The sequence below is a fragment of the Lethenteron reissneri genome, chromosome 59 (genome assembly GCF_015708825.2).
Source record: "Lethenteron reissneri isolate LAM-NWPU_2019-01 chromosome 59, ASM1570882v1, whole genome shotgun sequence".
Taxonomy (NCBI): Eukaryota; Metazoa; Chordata; class Hyperoartia; order Petromyzontiformes; family Petromyzontidae; genus Lethenteron; species Lethenteron reissneri.
In genome coordinates, this window is record NC_083837.1 from 3714434 (window position 1) to 3735146 (window position 20713).

Consider the following 20713-nt stretch of genomic DNA (forward strand, 5'->3'; position numbering starts at 1 on the left):
AAGGACAGTACATACATTATCAGAGTAATGTTTTTTGTTTGCATTACGACTGCAGGTATTGTGGTCTATGCAAACATGACTCCTTGTAAAAAAGGTGTCAGTTCTGTTTGCCAGATAGAAGGGTAAAAAAAAGAATGATCAAAATAACTTTTGCCGCTAGCGAGGCTCCCACAAGGCCGTGCGGTATGTGCGTGTGGTACGGTGTTGGCACCGGCTATCGTAGAGCGCCGGCGGTCGTGTCGCTACAGTTCTCTGCGGTGAGCAACGACGTCTTATAAAAATTAACCCGTAAAAACAAAGTTTTTCACTATAAATCCTTTATATGGGTGGCGGCTAGAGTCCTCTCGTCCTCTGGCTTGAGATGGCTGCCACCTATGGGTCAGATGATTGCCTGCCACCATTAAGCAATTGGTAAATAAATATTAAAAAAATTTCCCAAAAAGTGTAAAAATGTGGAAAAAAAAATTCACGAAAATAAATTGTCACGCACAACGAGTCTGTGTGCAAAATGTCAGCTCGATTGGATCACGGGAAGTGGGTTAAAAAACGACCAAAAGATTTGCACGGTCGTAAGCGCGCAAGCAAGCGAACTTAATATAAAGGATTTAAAAACAGCGGCGCAGCTGCTACAACGCCTCTCTAGATAAAATGAACGACAGGCCTCTTGCAACTCGCCGACGTTTGTGTGTTCGTTGAACTTCTTTCGCACCGTACGTAGCCGACCGTGATAATCGGAGGTGCGGGGTGAGGACAACGAACTGAACACAAAAATCCACTTGAAAGATCTTCTTGGTTCTTTCGGTAAAGTCACGTAGAAGGGAAGTAATAAAATAAAAAAATAAAATGTTTTTATTATTTTATTACTTCCCTTCTACGTGACTTTACCGAAAGAACCAAGAAGATGAATCCCTGCAGTCACGAAAGCTTTAAATCGAAATTTGATTATGTTTTATTTTTATTATTTTATTACTTCCCTTCTGCTTCTGCTGCGAGGATGACGTCGTTAGAACGGGAAAGGGTTGACAATGAGATCCCGTTGAGATCCCATTAACGGTGAGACCCCGTTAACGGTGAGACCCGTTAATGGCAAGACCCCGTTACCAGTCTAAGACCCCATTAACAGTGAGACCCCATTAACGGTCTGAGACCCCATTAACGGTCTAAGACCTCATTAACAGTGAGACCCCATTAACGGTCTGAGACCCCGTTAACGGTCTAAGACCTCATTAACAGTGAGACCCCATTAACGGTCTGAGACCCCATTAACGGTCTAAGACCTCATTAACAGTGAGACCCCATTAACGGTCTGAGACCCCGTTAACGGTCTAAGACCTCATTAACAGTGAGACCCCATTAACGGTCTGAGACCCCATTAACACTCTAAGACCTCATTAACAGTGAGACCCCATTAACGGTCTGAGACCCCATTAACGGTCTAAGACCTCATTAACAGTGAGACCCCATTAACGGTCTGAGACCCCGTTAACGGTCTAAGACCTCATTAACAGTGAGACCCCATTAACGGTCTGAGACCCCATTAACGGTCTAAGACCTCATTAACAGTGAGACCCCATTAACGGTCTGAGACCCCGTTAACGGTCTAAGACCTCATTAACAGTGAGACCCCATTAACGGTCTGAGACCCCATTAACGGTCTAAGACCTCATTAACAGTGAGACCCCATTAACGGTCTGAGACCCCGTTAACGGTCTAAGACCTCATTAACAGTGAGACCCCATTAACGGTCTGAGACCCCGTTAACGGTCTAAGACCTCATTAACAGTGAGACCCCATTAACGGTCTGAGACCCCGTTAACGGTCTAAGACCTCATTAACATTGAGACCCCATTAACGGTCTGAGACCCCATTAACACTCTAAGACCTCATTAACAGTGAGACCCCATTAACGGTCTGAGACCCCGTTAACGGTCTAAGACCTCATTAAGAGTGAGACCCCATTAACGGTCTGAGACCCCATTAACGGTCTAAGACCTCATTAACAGTGAGACCCCATTAACGGTCTGAGACCCCGTTAACGGTCTAAGACCTCATTAACAGTGAGACCCCATTAACGGTCTGAGACCCCATTAACGGTCTAAGACCTCATTAACAGTGAGACCCCATTAACGGTCTGAGACCCCGTTAACGGTCTAAGACCTCATTAACAGTGAGACCCCATTAACGGTCTGAGACCCCATTAACGGTCTAAGACCTCATTAACAGTGAGACCCCATTAACGGTCTGAGACCCCATTAACGGTCTAAGACCTCATTAACAGTGAGACCCCATTAACGGTCTGAGACCCCGTTAACGGTCTAAGACCTCATTAACATTGAGACCCCATTAACGGTCTGAGACCCCATTAACGGTCTAAGACCTCATTAACAGTGAGACCCCATTAACGGTCTGAGACCCCGTTAACGGTCTAAGACCTCATTAACAGTGAGACCCCATTAACGGTCTGAGACCCCATTAACGGTCTAAGACCTCATTAACAGTGAGACCCCATTAACGGTCTGAGACCCCATTAACGGTCTAAGACCTCATTAACAGTGAGACCCCATTAACGGTCTGAGACCCCGTTAACGGTCTAAGACCCCGTTAACGGTGGGACCCCGTTAACGGGGTCTAAGACCCCATTAACAGTGAGACCCCATTAACGGTGGGACCCCGTGCGTGCACACGCGGGGCGTGACGCCAGGCAGCCTGCTTTCGTCAAATTGGGAGCACAACTTTAAAAAGAACGACCAACTATTGTTATTAGTAAACTCTGCCTCGAGCGCGTGTGTGGAAAGAAAAAAAAACACGAACCAACTCCCCGACTCGACATTTCAAAACGGCCGTCAAATTTCAGGAACGTAAGACGATAAATGCCGCCTGTTTCGCCCCCCCCCCTCCAACCCAGAAATCAATGCAGACTCCCGCGTGTCATGCTTCTGAAAATCTCTCTCTTCGTATCTCCATCTCGCTCTCTCTCTCTCTCGCTCGCTCGCTCTCTCGCTCGCTCTCTCGCTCGCTCGCTCTCTCGCTCGCTCTCTCGCTCTCTCGCTCGCTCTCTCGCTCACTCTCTCGCTCTCTCTCTCTCTCGCTCGCTCTCTCGCTCGCTCTCTCGCTCGCTCTCTCGCTCGCTCTCTCGCTCACTCTCTCTCTCGCTCTCTAGCTCACTCTCTCGCTCACTCTCTCGCTCACTCCCTCGCTCGCTCTCTCGCTCGCTCTCTCGCTCGCTCTCTCGCTCTCTCGCTCACTCTCTCGCTCGCTCTCTCGCTCACTCTCTCGCTCACTCACTCCCTCGCTCGCTCTCTCGCTCACTCTCTCGCTCACTCCCCCACCCACTCCCCCGCTCACTCCCTCGCTCGCCCTCTCGCTCAATCCCTCGCTCGCCCTCTCGCTCACTCCCTCGCTCTCTCGCTCACTCCCTCGCTCACTCTCTCGCTCACCCTCTCGCTCTCTCTCTCGCTCACTCTCTCGCTCACCCTCTCGCTCACCCTCTCGCTCACTCTCTCGCTCAATCCCTCGCTCACTCTCTCGCTCGCTCTCTCGCTCAATCTCGCTCGCTCTCTCGCTCACTCTCTCGCTCTCTCTCGCTCACTCTCGCTCGCTCTCTCGCTCACTCTCTCGCTCACTCTCTCGCTCTCTCTCGCTCACTCTCGCTCGCTCTCTCGCTCACTCTCTCGCTCACTCTCTCGCTCTCTCGCTCACTCTCTCGCTCTCTCTCGCTCACTCTCGCTCGCTCTCTCGCTCTCTCTCGATCACTCTCTCGCTCTCTCTCGCTCACCCTCTCGCTCGCCCTCTCGCTCACTCCCTCGCTCTCTCGCTCACTCCCTCGCTCTCTCTCGCTCACTCTCGCTCGCTCTCTCGCTCACTCCCTCGCTCACTCTCTCGCTCACCCTCTCGCTCTCTCTCTCGCTCACTCTCTCGCTCACCCTCTCGCTCACCCTCTCGCTCACCCTCTCGCTCTCTCGCTCGCTCCCTCGCTCACTCTCTCGCTCTCTCTCTCGCTCACTCTCTCGCTCACTCTCTCGCTCACCCTCTCGCTCACCCTCTCGCTCACCCTCTCGCTCGCTCCCTCGCTCACTCTCTCGCTCTCTCTCTCGCTCACTCTCTCGCTCACCCTCTCGCTCACCCTCTCGCTCACTCTCTCGCTCTGTCTCTCTTGGTCTCTCTCTCACTACCTCTCCCTGTTTCTCTCGCTCCCTCCCTCTCTCCGCATCTCTCCATCTCTCTCTTCTCGAGCGATATTCACGATGGCATCGCGGGGGCCGGGAATCGGCGAGAACGCGCCGAGGTTCACGGTCGCCCGGTTGATCCGTCCCTCCCCGCCCCCCCCGGGGATTTTTTTTTAACATTCACTTTAAACCCCTTTCCCCGTTCCGGTGACGTGCTGCAAAAGTTGCTTGGTGTGCGGTGCGGGCGGGGTGGGGGTCCCCCCCGGTTCACCGCAGAATCTCGGTGAGCGCGCTAAGCGATTCGGCGTTAATTGTGTTTCGGCGAGGAGCGAAGCCATCGCACTCACCGCGGGAGACCGCCGCAATGTCTCGGAGGGGAAAAAAAAGAACGAACAAAAAAGAGCACAACGGCAAGGTAATTGCTCAGCCCAAGTAACAACGTGAGAGCGAGTCTCACGAACTTTATAGTTGAAGACCGCCGCGCGGATGGGAAAGTTCGGGCCGATTGTGTTTTTAAATCCTTTATATTAAGTTCACTTGCTTGCTTGCTTGCTTAGGACCGTGCAAATCTTTCGGTCGTTTTTTAACCCACTTCCCGTGATCCAATCGAGCTGACATTTTGCACACAGACTCGTTGTGCGAGACAATTAATGTTCGTGAATTTTTTCCCCAAAATTTTACACTGTTTAGGGAAAACAAATTAAATATTTAATTACCAATTGGTTAATGTTGGCAGACAATCATCTGACCCATAGGTGGCAGCCATCTCAAGCCAGAGGACGAGAGGACTCGAGCCGCCACGCATATAAAGGATTTATAGTGAAAAACTTTGTTTTTACGGGTTATACTTGTTTAGTTTTTTTTCTTTTAAAGAGAGAGTTTTTTTGCGAGCGGCACGAACCCAGTGTGGGAGAGGGGGTGATGAAGACTTGCTCGATCGGGAGCCGGAGAGTCCACTAACAGCCAACTTTGCTTCGCTCTTAAACCCCGTTCGCTTTGCGTGACCATGAGTGGCAGGGTTGAGACGGGGGGGCGAGGGGGGGTCCCCGTTCGCCCGCTGAATCTGGGGGAACGCAGCGAGTAGGTTCAGCGTCGCTGTCTTTGTAACGAGGACGCCGCTCGCAACGGAGAAGCGGAGCGGACGTGTGTCTGTGTGCGTGACTCTGTGTGCGTGTCTCTGTGTGTGTGTCTGTGTGTGCGTGTGTGTGTCTCTGTGTGTGTGTCTGTGTGTGTGTGTCTGTGTGTGTGTCTCTGTGTGTGTCTCTGTGTGCGTGTCTGTGTGTGTGTCTGTGTGTGTGTGTGTCTCTGTGTGTGTGTCTCTGTGTGTGTGTGTCTCTGTGTCTGTGTGTGTCTCTGTGTGTGTGTGTCTCTGTGTGCGTGTGTCTCTGTGTGTGTCTCTGTGTGCGTGTCTCTGCGTGCGTGTCTCTGTGCGTGTCTCTGTCTGTGTGTGTGTGTCTCTGTGCGTGTCTCTGTCTCTGTGTGCATGTCTCTGCGTGCGTGTCTCTGTGTGTCTCTGTGTGCGTGTCTCTGTGTGCGTGTCTCTGCATGCGTGTCTCTGCGTGCGTGTCTCTGCGTGCGTGTCTCTGCGTGTGTGTCTCTGCGTGTGTGTCTCTGCGTGTGGGGAGCGGCAGTGTAGCGGTTAGCACGCTGTGCTACTAAACCTGGCCACCCGAGTTCGATTCCCGCTCACGGCCAACACCAGTGACGATTATCTGAACCGGTCCTGGGCCTCCACGATCGGTTCAGATAGGTCGACTCAGCCTCAAATGAGTATCAGTAAACATTGCTACTGGGGACACAAAGGTGGTCGGGCGTGGTGCTGGCCACCCATAGGTGCTCGCTAACAGCACTTGCCCCAAAAGTCTGTTCAGGCTATACCAGGAATCACCATCTTTGTATCTCTGTGTGTGGGGAGTGGTCGTTAAGAACCCATGCAAGAGAGAGACAAAAATTAAATATAAAATAAATCAAGTGGGCCACCTGATACAGTAATTTTGCTCTGACGGTGCACCCTGAAGACGGAAGCTTGTGTTGCCTCCGAAACGTCGTGATTTAATTTATTTTTATTTGATGTTTTACCTACGTGACTTTACCGATAAAAACCAAAGAGTATGGACCCTTGCAGTCACGAAAACTTCAAATCTAGAATTATACAGCAGGCGTCAGGGGTCACGATCAAACCAGCGAATTCCTGCACAACAGGCGAGGTCGTTAACATCTCCTAGCCACCGTGATGAGAGAGAGAGACACGCAAACTCCAAATACACAGCAGGCATCGTCAGGGTCAGGATCGAACAAACAACCTCCTGCACAACAGGCGAGGTAGTTAACATCTCCTAGCCACCGTGATGAGAGAGAGAAACACGCAAACTCCAAATACACAGCAGGCATCGTCAGGGTCAGGATCGAACAAACAACCTCCTGCACAACAGGCGAGGTAGTTAACATCTCCTAGCCACCGTGATGAGAGAGAGAGACACGCAAACTCCAAATACACAGCAGGCATCGTCAGGGTCAGGATCGAACAAACAACCTCCTGCACACCAGGCGAGGTAGTTAACATCTCCTGAGCCACGGGGGTGGACCCCCTTTGCAGTGCCGGATTGTCCTCGTAGCAAAAGTAGCTACATATGCTACGGGCCCCGCACTTTCAAGGGCCCCGCGCTAAACCCTTCCAGCTATCAATTCGGTTTCAGTGACTCTGCACTTGCTCTATTACTATAGTACTATACCGCCTTCAACTTTTACGAACGACTGGGTGTTTGAGGTTCGCGATTTGTCGTAATATCTGGCTGTATAGCAAGTGAATATTTATCCGCGGGTGGTCCTGCCCGCCATTAGCGCGGGCAATCAATAGTCTCCTGTTGAGGGCTTTTCTCATCTCACCGAGTCCCAACGACAGCCCAATAAATAGATAAGTATAACCCGTAAAAACAAAGTTTTTCACTATAAATCCTTTATATGCGTGGCGGCTAGAGTCCTCTCGTCCTCTGGCTTCAGATGGCTGCCACCTATGGGTCAGATGATTGCATGGCAGCATTAAGCAATTGGTAATTAAATATAATATTTTTGTCCTAAAAAGTGTACAATTTTGGAAAAATAATTTTTCACAAAAATAAATTCTCACGCACAACGAGTCTGTGTGCAAAATGTCAGCTCGATTGGATCACGGGAAGTGGGTTAAAAAACGACTGAAAGATTTGGACGGTCGTAAGTGCGCAAGCAAGCAAGTGAACTTAATATAAAGGATTTAAAAATATAATTACTTTACTTTGCAAGTAAAAAAATGCGTGTTTTAATATTTAATTGTATTTTAGTCGTTTTCATTCTATTTAATTTTATCTATTTTATTTTTTACCTACGTGACTTTACCGAAAAAACCAAAGGAGTGTGAATCCTCGCAGTCACGAAAACTTCAAATCTAGAATTAAGTTTCAATATTTTTCTGTTTTTATGTATTTATTTAAGGCCCCTTCACAACGTACGCTACCGGCACCGCAACTAGCTTCACTCCGGCACCGCTCCTTCGCCGTGTCGGTGATGGCGACTGCTCGACCGTACTACTTCATGGCGCTGGTAAGTGCCGGGTGGTGAAGGAGGGTGGGGGAGCCGTGGTGACGAGGGCAGGCAGGCGGGGGGGGGGGGGTAGGAGAGTCGGGGATCGTTTGAGGTGCGATTTTGACACCGATGTTAGCGGATGCGCGCGGGAAATTAAACGAGGTCGCGGCAAAGCGCTCGACCTTTGCACGACCGCTCGCCATCGCCCCGTGACGCTGCTGGCCGCGGACCCAAACATCTGACGCTCGTAAATTTACCCAAACTGCAAATTGCATTCAATTCGTGTATCCCACCCCCACCCACCCATCTTGGTAATTACGATTCCGCAAAAAAGATACGTGCGATAATCAACGGCGCCTCTGACTTGGAGATGGTAGAGGAGCGGGGGGGGGGGGGGGGGAACTCCTTGATTGCCATTAGCAAAGACTTTCGATTTAAAGCTTCTTTCGTGACTGCAGGGATTCATCTTCTAGGTTCTTTCGGCAAAGTCACGTAGAAGGGAAGTAATAAAATAATAAAAATAAAACATAATAAGATACAATTCTCACGACGTTTCGGCCACAACGCAAGCAGCCGTCCTCAGGTGAAAACCAGGTCTGTCATTCAGACGCTCTCGCCTCGACAGACCTGTTCTTATTTTATTATGTTTTATTTTTATTATTTTATTACTTCCCTTCTACGTGACTTTACCGAAAGAACCAAGAAGATCAGCAAAGACCCCGATTAGGAACATCACTTTGCCCAACCACCCCCCCTAAACAACCTCATCCGGACGCGATGGGCCGTAACGACGAGCTGAATCGTGTCACGTGCGGCGTTCGGACAGGCACGACCGTGGGAGGGCGGCGAGGGGGGGTGGTGGCAAGCGACGCGGATGAACGCGGGATCCACGCGGCAGCGGCGGCGGCGACGACGGGGGAGCTTGCGACGTTACGTGCGCGAATCTTTTCACCGTCAATTGCGAACGAAGGATTTTTTTTTGTTCTCGCGCTTGCCCAAGCCGCTGTCTCAAGTGGGGAGTAAAAGGAGCATTGATTGCGCCGTGTGCTCTCTCTCTCTCTCTCTGTGTACTGCAGATGAATTGAGGGGGGGGGGGGGGATTGGCTGTGCAGGGGAACACTGGGAAACACGCTCTTCCGTGCTTGCCGCAGTCTGAAGTGCGTTTTCCCTCCACCCTGAAACGCAGCCGACTGCACAGACCGTGGCGGCAGATGCGGTCACCCCGATGACGCACGAATGGAAAATTCTAGAGACTATCTTAATTTTTTGAGCTTTCGTGACTGCAGGAATTATTCTTTGGTTCTTTCGGGAAACGTCGTAGTATGCTATTATTTAATTTATTGTTTTATCTTTATACGAGACATCAAGGCGACGACGAAGATGGTGCACTACTGCTCCTGCCGACGACTTTGTCTGGTCTTCTTGGTGCTTTCCGTAAAGTCACGTAGAAGGGAAATAATAAAATAATAAAAATAAAACATAATAAAATACAATTCTCACGACGTTTCGGCCACAACGCAAGCAGCCGTCCTCAGGTGAAGAAACAGAGCTGTCAGAAAGACAGCGTCTCATTCAGAAGAACAGGTCTGTCGGAAAGACAGCGTCTCATTCAGACGCTGTCTTTCCGACAGACCTGTTCTTCACCTGAGGACGGCTGCTTGCGTTGTGGCCGAAACGTCGTGAGAATTGTATTTTAGTATGTTTTATTTTTATTATTTAATTATTTCCCTTCTACGTGACGACTTTACCGAAAGAACCAAGAAGATGAATCCCTGCAGTCACGAAAGCTTTACATCGAGACTTTGTCTGGGTTGACCACCTGAATGTGAGATTGCAGTTCTTTTCTCTGCATCTGTGAGGGATTCGAGGGAGGGGAGGGAGGTCAGGCAGGTGCCTTCGCCGCTATGGTGCTAGTAGCGCAACAGCAGGGGATCTGGTGATGGGTTTTTGAGGGTGATTTGTGTTTCTTGTTGGTGTCTATGAACACAGTAACACACAATGGGACTAATGTTACACGGGAAACACGCGTTAAATCTTTGATAAAAAAAAAAATACAAACAAACGACATGATGAACGAAGTAAAGTGCCGAAAGACTGAGCATCTTTCTCGTCTGATCGTTAAAAAAAAAGGAGGGAGGGAGGGGAGGGAGGGGATCTGGGTTCAGATATCCCAAATTAAACTCCGGTGGAGGCCTTGTGGGTGGACATGGGTGGCGAGTAGCGAAGCCAAGTGGAGAAAAATTAACCCGTAAAAACAAAGTTTTTCACTCTAAATCCTTTATAGGCGTGGCGGCTAGAGCCCTCTCGTCCTCTGGCTTGAGATGGCTGCAATCTATGGGTCAGATGATTGTCTGCCAGTATTAAGCAATTGGTAATTACATATTTTATTTGTTTTCCCTAAACAGTGTAAAATTTTGGAAAAAAATATTTCACGAAAATTAATTGTCACACACAAGGAGTCTGTGTGGAAAATGTCAGCTCGATTGGATCACGGGAAGTGGGTTAAAAAACGAGCGAAAGATTTGCACGGTCCTAAGCAAGCAAGCAAGCACGCAAGCAAGCAAGCAAGCACGCGAACTTAATATGAAGAATTTAAAAAGACGGTCCCATCCGTGGTAGCGTCATCTCATTCCTCCGTCTCTTGACGAGGACGACTGGATTTGATTGGATTTGAAAGCGCAATGAGCGGATGCGCTGCTGCCGCTTCTCTCGCGCTCGCACCGCTGCTGCGTTCGTAATCCACTGTTCCATAACGACGACAACAAAAACACGAAATGTAATCGTCGTGGGAGGTGGCGGGAGGGGGGTTGGTGTGTTTATGCGTCTGTGTTAAAGATCGATGTCCAGTAGCGGGCACGGGGTCAGGAAGTTACAAACAAAACAAAAAACACGACAGGGGAGCGAGAAAAGCACAGGAATGGTAAACAAATCAGCAGAACTCAACTTCGGGAGGTCACTACTCGCAACGTCCGGTCTATCTGGCTGGCTGGCTAGCGACACGACCGCCGTTTAAATCGCAGTCAGCTGGTCAGTCTGGCTGGCTGGCTAGCGACACGACCGCCGTTTAAATCGCAGTCAGCTGGTCAGTCTGGCTGGCTGGCTAGCGACACGACCGCCGTTTAAATCGCAGTCAGCTGGTCAGTCTGGCTGGCTGGCTAGCGACACGACCGCCGTTTAAATCGCAGTCAGCTGGTCAGTCTGGCTGGCTGGCTAGCGACACGACCGCCGTTTAAATCGCAGTCAGCTGGTCAGTCTGGCTGGCTGGCTAGCGACACGACCGCCGTTTAAATCGCAGTCAGCTGGTCAGTCTGGCTGGCTGGCTAGCGACACGACCGCCGTTTAAATCGCAGTCAGCTGGTCAGTCTGGCTGGCTGGCTAGCGACACGACCGCCGTTTAAATCGCAGTCAGCTGGTCAGTCTGGCTGGCTGGCTAGCGACACGACCGCCGTTTAAATCGCAGTCAGCTGGTCTATCTGGCTGGCTGGCTGGCGACACGACCGCAGTTTAAATCGCAGTCAGTCGGTCAGTCTGGCTGGATGGCTGGCGACACGACCGCCATTTGAATCGCAGTCAGCTGGTCAGTCTGGCTGGCTGGCTGGCGACACGACCGCCGTTTGAATCGCAGTCAGTCGGTCAGTCTGGCTGGCTGGCTGGCGACACGACCGCCGTTTGAATCGCAGTCAGTCGGTCAGTCTGGCTGGCTGGCTGGCGACACGACCGCCGTTTGAATCGCAGTCAGTCGGTCAGTCTGGCTGGATGGCTAGCGGCATGACCGTCGTTTGAATCACAGTCAGTCGGTCAGTCTGGCTGGCTAGCAACACGACCGTCGTTTGAATCACAGTCAGTCGGTCAGTCTGGCTGGCTGGCTGGCGACACGACATCCGCCGTCGAAGCGTACGAACGGAAGCACTCAGCGAGAGCGAGCATCTCTTGACGGCGCAACGAGGCCTCAACTAACCAACCCCTCCCCGCCGAGCCATCCTTTACCTGGGCGAGCGCGTTGAGCGCGTTATCGAGCCGCCGAATGTTTCACGCCCGCAGTTAATGGGGGGGGGGGGGGGGCGGGTGGTGGTGGGGGATGAAGCGCAGCACGGTGAGCGCGCGGGTTGCATGACAAGATCCAATTTGGCGACGAGTCAATTTTTTTTTCCTGTTCCCCCCCCCACCAACCCTCCCCGCCACCAGCACACCGCACGGCCCTCGGTGCACCACGCCAAGTGCGCTGGAAGATTTAGATTTAGTGAGGGGGTGGGGGGGGGTGGGGGGGGTGGGGAGTGGGGGGGGTGGGGGGTGACCCACTGCGCTCCCTCTGAGCGATGTCGAGTAGTCTGCTGTCTGTTCGTTAGCAGAGTCTGTCCCTTGAGCTTCCTCGCACAAAGACAAAGATCCCTCACCCACCTCACCCTCCCCCAAACCCTAATAGCCCTAAGGCACTTTTAGAGTCAAGAGCTCCTTTCGATATTAAGAAGGTACTTGGAGCTACGCGCTTTCAAATCATCGTCTAGATTGCGAAGTCTCTTTTTGAAATCCTTTATATTAAGTTCACTTGCTTGCTTGCTTTGGACCGTGCACTGGTCAACAAAAAAAACACAATTTTTTCTGGCCTGGACTTTTGCAGCTGTTTTAAGACTAATTTCAGGGTGTTGATTCCAAATGTGATCTCAGATTTGCTCTATCACATCTCATTTTAAAATCCTTTATATTAAGTTCACTTGCTTGCTTAGGACCGTGCAAATCTTTCGGTCGTTTTTTAACCCACTTCCCGTGATCCAATCGAGCTGACATTTTGCACACAGACTCGTTGTGTGTGACAATGCATTTTCGTGAAAAATTTTTTCCAGAATTTTACACTGTTTAGAGAAAAAAAAATGTAATTACCAATTGCTTAATGCTGCCAGACAATCATCTGACCCATAGGTGGCAGCCATCTCAAGCCAGAGGACGAGATGACTCTAGCCGGCCCGATGCCACACATATAAAGGATTTATAGTGAAAAACTTTGTTTTTACTGGTTATACTTGTTTAAGTTTAACACGCGGTAGGCTTTCACGCGACAAATATCATCCGTGATAGAGGTTTCTTTTTGTTTGTGGGTTAGATCGCGTGAATGTAATAAATACGTCGTCAAAACCCGCCACCACCCGACACAGCCAACTAGTGAGGGTTGTCACAAATCTGGCTGTCGCCTGATGAAGCTGGTTGCAATTGCTGGCGAAACGTCGTTACTCAGATTGACGCCGTCGCTCGCCGCAGAGGAGGGTAGCAGCCCATCGACCCCGGTATCCAACCTGAGTGCAGCATTGCCACGGCCCAAAAGTCTGGGCTAACGAGACCTGTGGACCCTCTGCATCACCCCCTCTTGCCCTCCCCCCCCCTCCCAAGGTGTAAACCACGCGCCGTAAAGTCCCGGACGCAGCGCTGCCTCCGTGGCTTCGGGGAACAGACACCGGGGGGGGTCAAAGAGCGACTTTGAATCAAGTGGGCGACAACAAAAACGGATGCTCGCAGGACACCCGGACGTCGTGACGAAACGACAAATAAGTATAACCCGTAAAAACAAAGTTTTTCACTATAAATCCTTGATATGCGTGGCGGCTAGAGTCCTCTCGTCCTCTGGCTTGAGATGGCTGCCACCTATGGGTCAGATGATTGTCTGCCAGTATTAAGCAATTGGTAATTAAATATTTAATTTGTTTTCCCTAAACAGTGTAAAAATTTTGGAAAAAAAATTTCACGAACATTAATTGTCTCGCACAACGAGTCTGTGTGCAAAATGTCAGCTCGATTGGATCACGGGAAGTGGGTTAAAAAACGACCGAAAGATTTGCACGGTCGTAAGCAAGCAAGCAAGCACGCAAGCACGCACGCAAGCAAGCAAGCGAACTTAACATAAAGGATTTTAAAAGAAACGTCTTGACGGCGGTCTGCATTTTCTAAACTGGAATACCGCAGGAAACAATGACGCCGATAAGGTAATTTATGGCGCGTCTCAAAATCTCATATTTGGAGAGGTTCGCGGATTTGAATGTTTTTTTTTTTGCGACAGGAACCCAGCGTGTCTGCAGAAAAACCAGCACGCACGAATGGGGATGAGCGCTCGTACGATCGGCACGCGTGGGTTCGTATAACCAACAAATCCACGCGACGACCGCGCGAGAAAGAGAGAGACACGCAAACTTCAAATACAAACGCATCGTCAGGGTCAGGATCGAACCCAATGACCTCCTGTATACTAGGCGAGGTAGTTAACATCTCTTAGCCACCGTGATGATGATGATGATGAGAGAGAGAGAGACACGCAAACTTCAAATACAAACGCATCGTCAGGGTCGGGATCAAACCCAACGACCTCCTGTATACCAGGCGAGGTAGTTAACATCTCACCACGGAGAGAGAGAGAGACACGCAAACTCTAAATATACAGCAGGCATCATCAGTCGGAATCGAACCCAATGACCTCCTGTATACCAGGTGAGGTAGTTAACATCTCTCCACTGTGAGAGAGAGACACGCAAACTCCAAATATACAGCAGGCATTGTCAGGGCCGGGATCGAACCCACGACCTCCTGTATACCAGGCGAAGTAGTTAACATCTCACCACGGAGAGAGAGACACGCAAACTTCAAATATACAACAGGCATCGTCAGGGTCGGGATCAAACCCAACGACCTCCTGTAGACCAGGCGAGGTAGTTAACATCTCGCCAAACCGTGGCACCCATAAACAAAACAAACGCGTTCCGCCCAAAAAAGTGCTTGATTTAAAAACAAAAACAATTGTTTGGCGATGGAACGGAGGCTCTGCAGAGGGTCCCACGGTCACGAACATCTCGCCACAGCGGCGCCCGATTCCAGCGCTGGAGCATCGGCAAACTGTGGCTTTTGCGTGCGCTCAGATACCGGCACGGCGCAACGACGAAGAGCCGAGCCGCCGTTGGTTCCAGACCCAGGGGAGCCACCGACGCCGGCACCGATAACTCAGCTCATTTTCATGTCAACGCATCCCACCACCACACCCCCCACCCACCATCTCTCACGGCGGTCTCGCGTCGCACGAGGAGGTGTGACCGCTGAGCTTTAACGCGGCTAATGAGCCGCTCGCGACGGCGGTAAGCGCGTTCAACGCGCGTCCCAACTCCCCCGGGGGGAAAGCGTGGAATCCCATTTTAAACAACCGCCAACGACAGGAACGCCGGGCCACTGGATGAGGTCGGGAAACGGAAAGGAAAGAAAAAAAGTCGCTCCCTTTGCTACATTTTTCGAAAGAGAGAGCGAGCGCTCGTTTTTTTTAAAACTTCCACGAATTTCGATGCGTTTCTCGGCGGGCGGTGGCGGCGGCGTTCTGGTGCCGTTCGTTTGAAAACGGCTGCGCGCGCCCGTCCGTCCGTCGGAAAAACTTCGAGACGGCTTTGCGCGGGGCGGTTAAAACAAATTTGCGAGCTGCGCAAACACCACGGGAAAGCGAGGGTCTGTGAAATGACATTCACAGGGAACAAATAAACGTTATAGCGTGCCGGTAGCGGCGGCAGCGGCGGCAGACGGGACGCACGTAGCTGCTGGCGCAAGCTACTGGGGCAGTTTGGCGCGCGGGGAGAAAAGCGCTTTGTCTTCAGTCTCGCGTCATTTAACCTCCCGAGCCAAAACGAACTGAGGCCGAGGGTGTCCCGCAGTAAAACGCGCGGCATTAAAAAAACGGGGGGAAGGGGGAAAACAAAATCCCCGTGACATTTAAAGAGAGAAACTCTGCAAGAAAAAAAATTCGCTACGGCAGGAGCCAGACTCAACTACGGCGGGCAACTTCCGTTGAGCGCCAACCCGCTCAGCGGTTTGAACATTCCATTGGAACCTCATTTGGCAGTAAAAAATATGATAATTGTTTTTTTTTACCTCTTCTTCTTGGTTATTTCGGTAAAGTCACGTAGAATGGAAATAATAAAATAATAAAATATAATTATTCTCACGACGTTTCGGCCACAACGCAAGCAGCCGTCCTCAGGTGAATTTCCATTCTACGTGACTTTACCGAAAGAACCAAGAAGATGAATCCCTGCAGTCACAAAAGCTTTAAATCGAAATTTTGTTTTTTACCCTTCTATCTGGCAACAAAACTGGCACTTTTTTTACAAGGAGTCATGTTTGCATAGACCACAATACCTGCAGTCATAATGCAAACAAAAAACATAACTCTGATAATGTATGTGCACTGTCCTTGAAGTTGATTGGTCCACACCTGAGACAGCTTTCCTTAGAGCCTAGTCTCACATGGTGTTGGACCAGAAGACGCCTTTTGGCGTCATCGGTTTGAATATTATCGACCGGGAAAGGAATGATTACAATGGTCAACACACTTTTCTGGCATAAGGTATTCCAACGGTTTTGAGGTAATTTTGGGGTGCTGATTCCAAATCTGGCGTCAGTTTTTCTCTATCGCATCAGGTTTTTGAGATATCAAATATTGCATTTTGAATAAAAACTGCAGAAGAAAAATATTAAATTAATGTGGATATCTACATAAAATGATATTATAAACACACTATCCTAAAAATACAGCACCATATTTTACACTAAAGCAGTCACTGACTCGCAACGACTCGCAATCATAAGTGACAGAGTAAAACTCGGGTAAAATCAATGAAAATGGGGTATGCCGATAGCATAAAATGAGATGTGATAGAGCAAATCTGAGATCACATTTGGAATCAGCACCCTGAAATTAGTCTAGAACAGCTGCAAAAGTCCAGGCCAGAAAAAAAAGGGTTTTTTTTTTGTTGACCAGTGTGGCAGTGGCTGATATCACCATCATCATGATCACGTGAACATTTACATACAGCCAAATACCCTGAACGCATGATGTTGATTATGCGAATATGGGGAGAGAGAACATGCAAGCTTCAAATAAACACGCATGTAGGTTGGCTACGGTACGTGCTAATCGTAGGTGCGAGGGAAGGGACAACGAACTAAACACATGAGGCAGCTCTTACAGAAATTAGTTTTCAATCTAGACGATGATTTAAAAGTGCACGGCTCCATTGGCTTCCTAATATCGGAAGGCAGAGCGTTCCAGACGGCCGCAGCTGCAAAATTCCAGGCCAGAAAAAAAATGTTTTTTTTTGTTGACCAGTATTATAAATGAGTGACCTCCACCGTGCCCCCCAACACCAACTCCCCTGCTCCCCCTTCTTCCCCTCTTCTCCCCCTCCCCTGCAAATCTGCAGTTCCTGACCGTTGCCCCTACGGTGGGTTAAGAGGGCAGAGAGCCCAAAGTGCTTCCAGTAAGCCCTCTATTTGTGGGAATATCGGTGCAGATGGTTAGGCGTACGTGAGCTGCCTTGGGGCGCAGCGGTGGCTGGGAGATGTTAACTACCTCGCCTGGTATGCAGGAGGTCGTGGGTTCGATCCCCGACCCTGACGCCTGCTGTATATTTGGAGTTTGCGTGTCTCTCTCCCTCATCATCATCACGGTGGCTAGGAGATGTTAACGACCTCGCCTGGTGTACAGGAGGTCGTGGGTTCGATCCACGACCCTGACGCCTGCTGCTGTATATTTGTAGTTTGCGTGTCTCTCTCTCTCTAATCTAATCGTGGTCACGTGGATTTTTCTCCAGGTCCCCCTGTTTTTCCCCTCTACATTTAGAATTGGCGTGACGCATTAATTAGTGTTCGGCTGCTGCTATAAATGTCCACGTGATAAGCCGCTTTGTCGAGCTATCGTTTGTGGCCTGGTCGCTTCTGAAAAAGAGCTGCATAGCTCAGGGGCGAAAATTTAAATAAAAAAAATTTGCATTATTTTTTGTGTTCTCCTAAAAAATGTTTTTAACATGAACGAGCGAGAGTGCGCGATCTCACAGGCGTTGCCCGCGTATTTAAAACGACGACGACGATCAATGAGCCGCTACTGCAGAGCTCACGTCAAACCAGGTCGCCCCTCCAAAAGGTGGCGATGATGGCGGTGAATGTCAACGCGCTTGAGTTGGCGAAATGTCACAGACGCAGCCGACAAACTGGTGCCCCGCACCCCGCAAACCGAGATCAAACGAACCGCTTCTACCGGCTCATTTTATTTCTCAACAATGAATTCTTTATATATATATTTTTCAATCCTTTATATTAAGTTCGCTTGCTTGCTTGCTTACGACCGTGCAAATCTTTCGGTCGTTTTTTAACCCACTTCCCGTGATCCAATCGAGCTGACATTTTGCACACAGACTCGTTGAGCGTGACAATAAATTTTCGTGAAAAAAAAATTCCAAAATTTTACACTGTTTAGGAAAAAATAAATTATATTTAATTACCAATTGCTTAATGGTGGCAGGCAATCATCTGACCCATAGGTGGCAGCCATCTCAAGCCAGAGGACGAGAGGACTCTAGCCGCCACGCATATAAAGGATTTATAGTGAAAAACTTTGTTTTTACGGGTTAATTTTTTGAAGATATATATGATGATAATAATAATGATGATGATGCATTCCCCCCGCTGCAGACATGTAACGGCCGTTGGGTGGAAGTTCGCGGAGACCCCAAATAAAAATTGCAGCAGTTCCGAATCTCCGTGCTCCGCTGACGCAGAAACCTTTCCCCTCCACGTGAAACGCACCGACCCGTTCCCGCATCTCACACGGAGACCGCTAATGGTCGAGCGTTTCATGTCTTCCCCAACGCCCACCCCACCACCACCTTGGTGGCACACAGCAGAGGTCGCAACCGGGTACCCGATACCCGTACCCTACCCGATACCCGGCTACCCGTACCCGGCCAGGTACGGGTACGGGTAGCCGTTTGCGACCCTGGTGCGGCCGGGTACGGGTACGGGTAGGCCGTGAGTCACTGGTGAGTAACCGTTTGTCACTCATTTCGGGTAGGGTACGGGTACGGGTAGGGAACGGCTACCCGTACCCGGCCGGGTACGGGTACCCATTTGCGACCCTGGTGCGGCCGGGTACGGGTAAGGAATCAAAACCTGTTTGCGACCTCTGCTACACAGTGAGGTTTGCATGGCTGGCTACGTACGAATTAAGCTCAACGCACGTAACACCATGGCTAGCCCGCGCAGAGTTGACAGTTCAATTCTGTGAAAGGCCCCGAGAATTCATCAAAGTGCCGCGCTTCGCAACGTAAAACATGGATCAATTTCTGGCAGCAAACAGGATCGGTACCGCTGGCAATTGAGGCAGCGCTGAGGCCTCCAATGCTGGTCCCCCCGTTGTTGGGGACATTAACATAATTGTTTTATGCATTACCCCAATGTTCTCCCGAGAGCGGAAACCAAAGCAGATGCTGTGAAAGCGTCCGCGTGAAAAAGGTCAACCGCGTACCAAAAAAAAGAAAAAACAGCGATCTAAAAAGTAAAAAATTATAATAATAAAATCGCTTGATTACAGAGAAACACATCAAAAATGGAAACGCAATCAGCACGCGACGTGCATTTTACGCGGTTTGCCGTATCGCGGTTGCCGAGTGGAGGGAACGGTGGCACGGTCACCGCCAATCCCCGGGGCCGCTCACAGAGGGGATGATGATGAGGGCACTGCCCTTCGACGTGAGCTCCCGTTTCCCTGGTGGGCCGTGCTCAAAATGAACTAAACGGTTTCATTAATTTTAGATTTAAAGCTTCTTTCGTGACTGCAGGGATTCATCTTCTTGGTTCTTTCGGTAAAGTCACGTAGAAGGGAAATAATAAAATAATAAAAATAAAACATAATAAAATTTCGATTTAAAGCTTTCGTGACTGCAGGGATTCATCTTCTTGGTTCTTTCGGTAAAGTCACGTAGAATGGAAATAATAAAATAATAAAAATGAAACATAATAAAATAATTCTCACGACGTTTCGGCCACAACGCAAGCAGCCGTCGTCAGGTGAAGAACAGGCTGGGTGGGGAGGGTGGGGAGGGTGGGGTGGGGAGGGTTGGGCTGGGTAAGGAGGGTGGGGCTGGGTGGGGGGTGGAAGGAGTGGGGCTGTGTGGGGAGGGGAGGGTGGGGAGGGGCTGGGTGGGGAGGGTGGGGCTGGGTGGGGAGTGGGAGGAGTGGGGCTGTGTGGGGAGGGGCTGGTCACCCCGTGGTGCCCTTATAAAACTCAACGTTTCACCTACTCACGCCGGCTTGTGCCCGCCCTCACAGTCGGGCATATTTGCGGAATACACCACGCCGCCGTTGACCCTGCAGGCCATTGACCGAGCAACCCAACGTTCCTACCAGCTCCCTCCGCAGGACAATGTGTTTTTTGTAGCCAAATCATCGAGTGCACTGTCTCTATGAAACCTGGCCACCCGAGTTAGATTCCTGGCCACGGCTAAGACGAGTGGCAAGCGGTATTCGATTGAAATGCGCAAGCTACATAGTGGGGCCTTACCTGGCCAAACAAAACATATTCTTAGGTTTTTTCGGTAAAGTCACGTAGGTAAAAAATTAAAATTAATAAAAGTCAAATAAAAATAAAATAAAAATCACGACGTTTCGGAGGCAACACAAGCTTCCGTCTTCAGGTGGAACCGTCACAGCACGATTGCTGTATCAAGTGAGAGAAATTCCAAGAAACAGTCCTTGTATATATACTGGTTGAGGGTGGGAGGAGCCAAGGTAGGCCCTGGATATTATTTTTGTGAGGTTCGGTGCGGCTGAAGCACGCTGATAGGAATGAGCCTTTGTTGTGTAGACTGGTTGAACTGGGAGGTTCCAAGAGTTGTTAAGGTGCGGCTGATGTAAATGTGTAAATGGGACTGAGCCTTTTGTTATGTAGAGGTGGTGCGGCTGAAACCGCTGCCAGGAATGAGTCTTTGTTGTGTAGACTGGTTGAACTGGGAGGTTCTAAGAGTTGTTAAGGTGCGGCCGATGTAAAGGTGCGTGTAAACGGGACTGAGCCGTTTGTTATGTAGAGGTGGTGCGGCTGAAATCGCTGCCAGGAATGAGTCTTTGTTGTGTAGACTGGTTGAACTGGGAGGTTCCAAGAGTTGTTAAGGTGCGGCTGATGTAAATGTGTAAATGGGACT

General features: G+C 50.0%; 1 protein-coding gene across 1 annotated transcript in view; it reads right to left on the bottom strand.

Annotated features, from left to right (window-relative positions):
* Positions 1–20713, bottom strand: part of TDRD3 (tudor domain containing 3) — a 281657-nt gene that overhangs the window by 158666 nt on the left and 102278 nt on the right. The window lies entirely within an intron of this gene.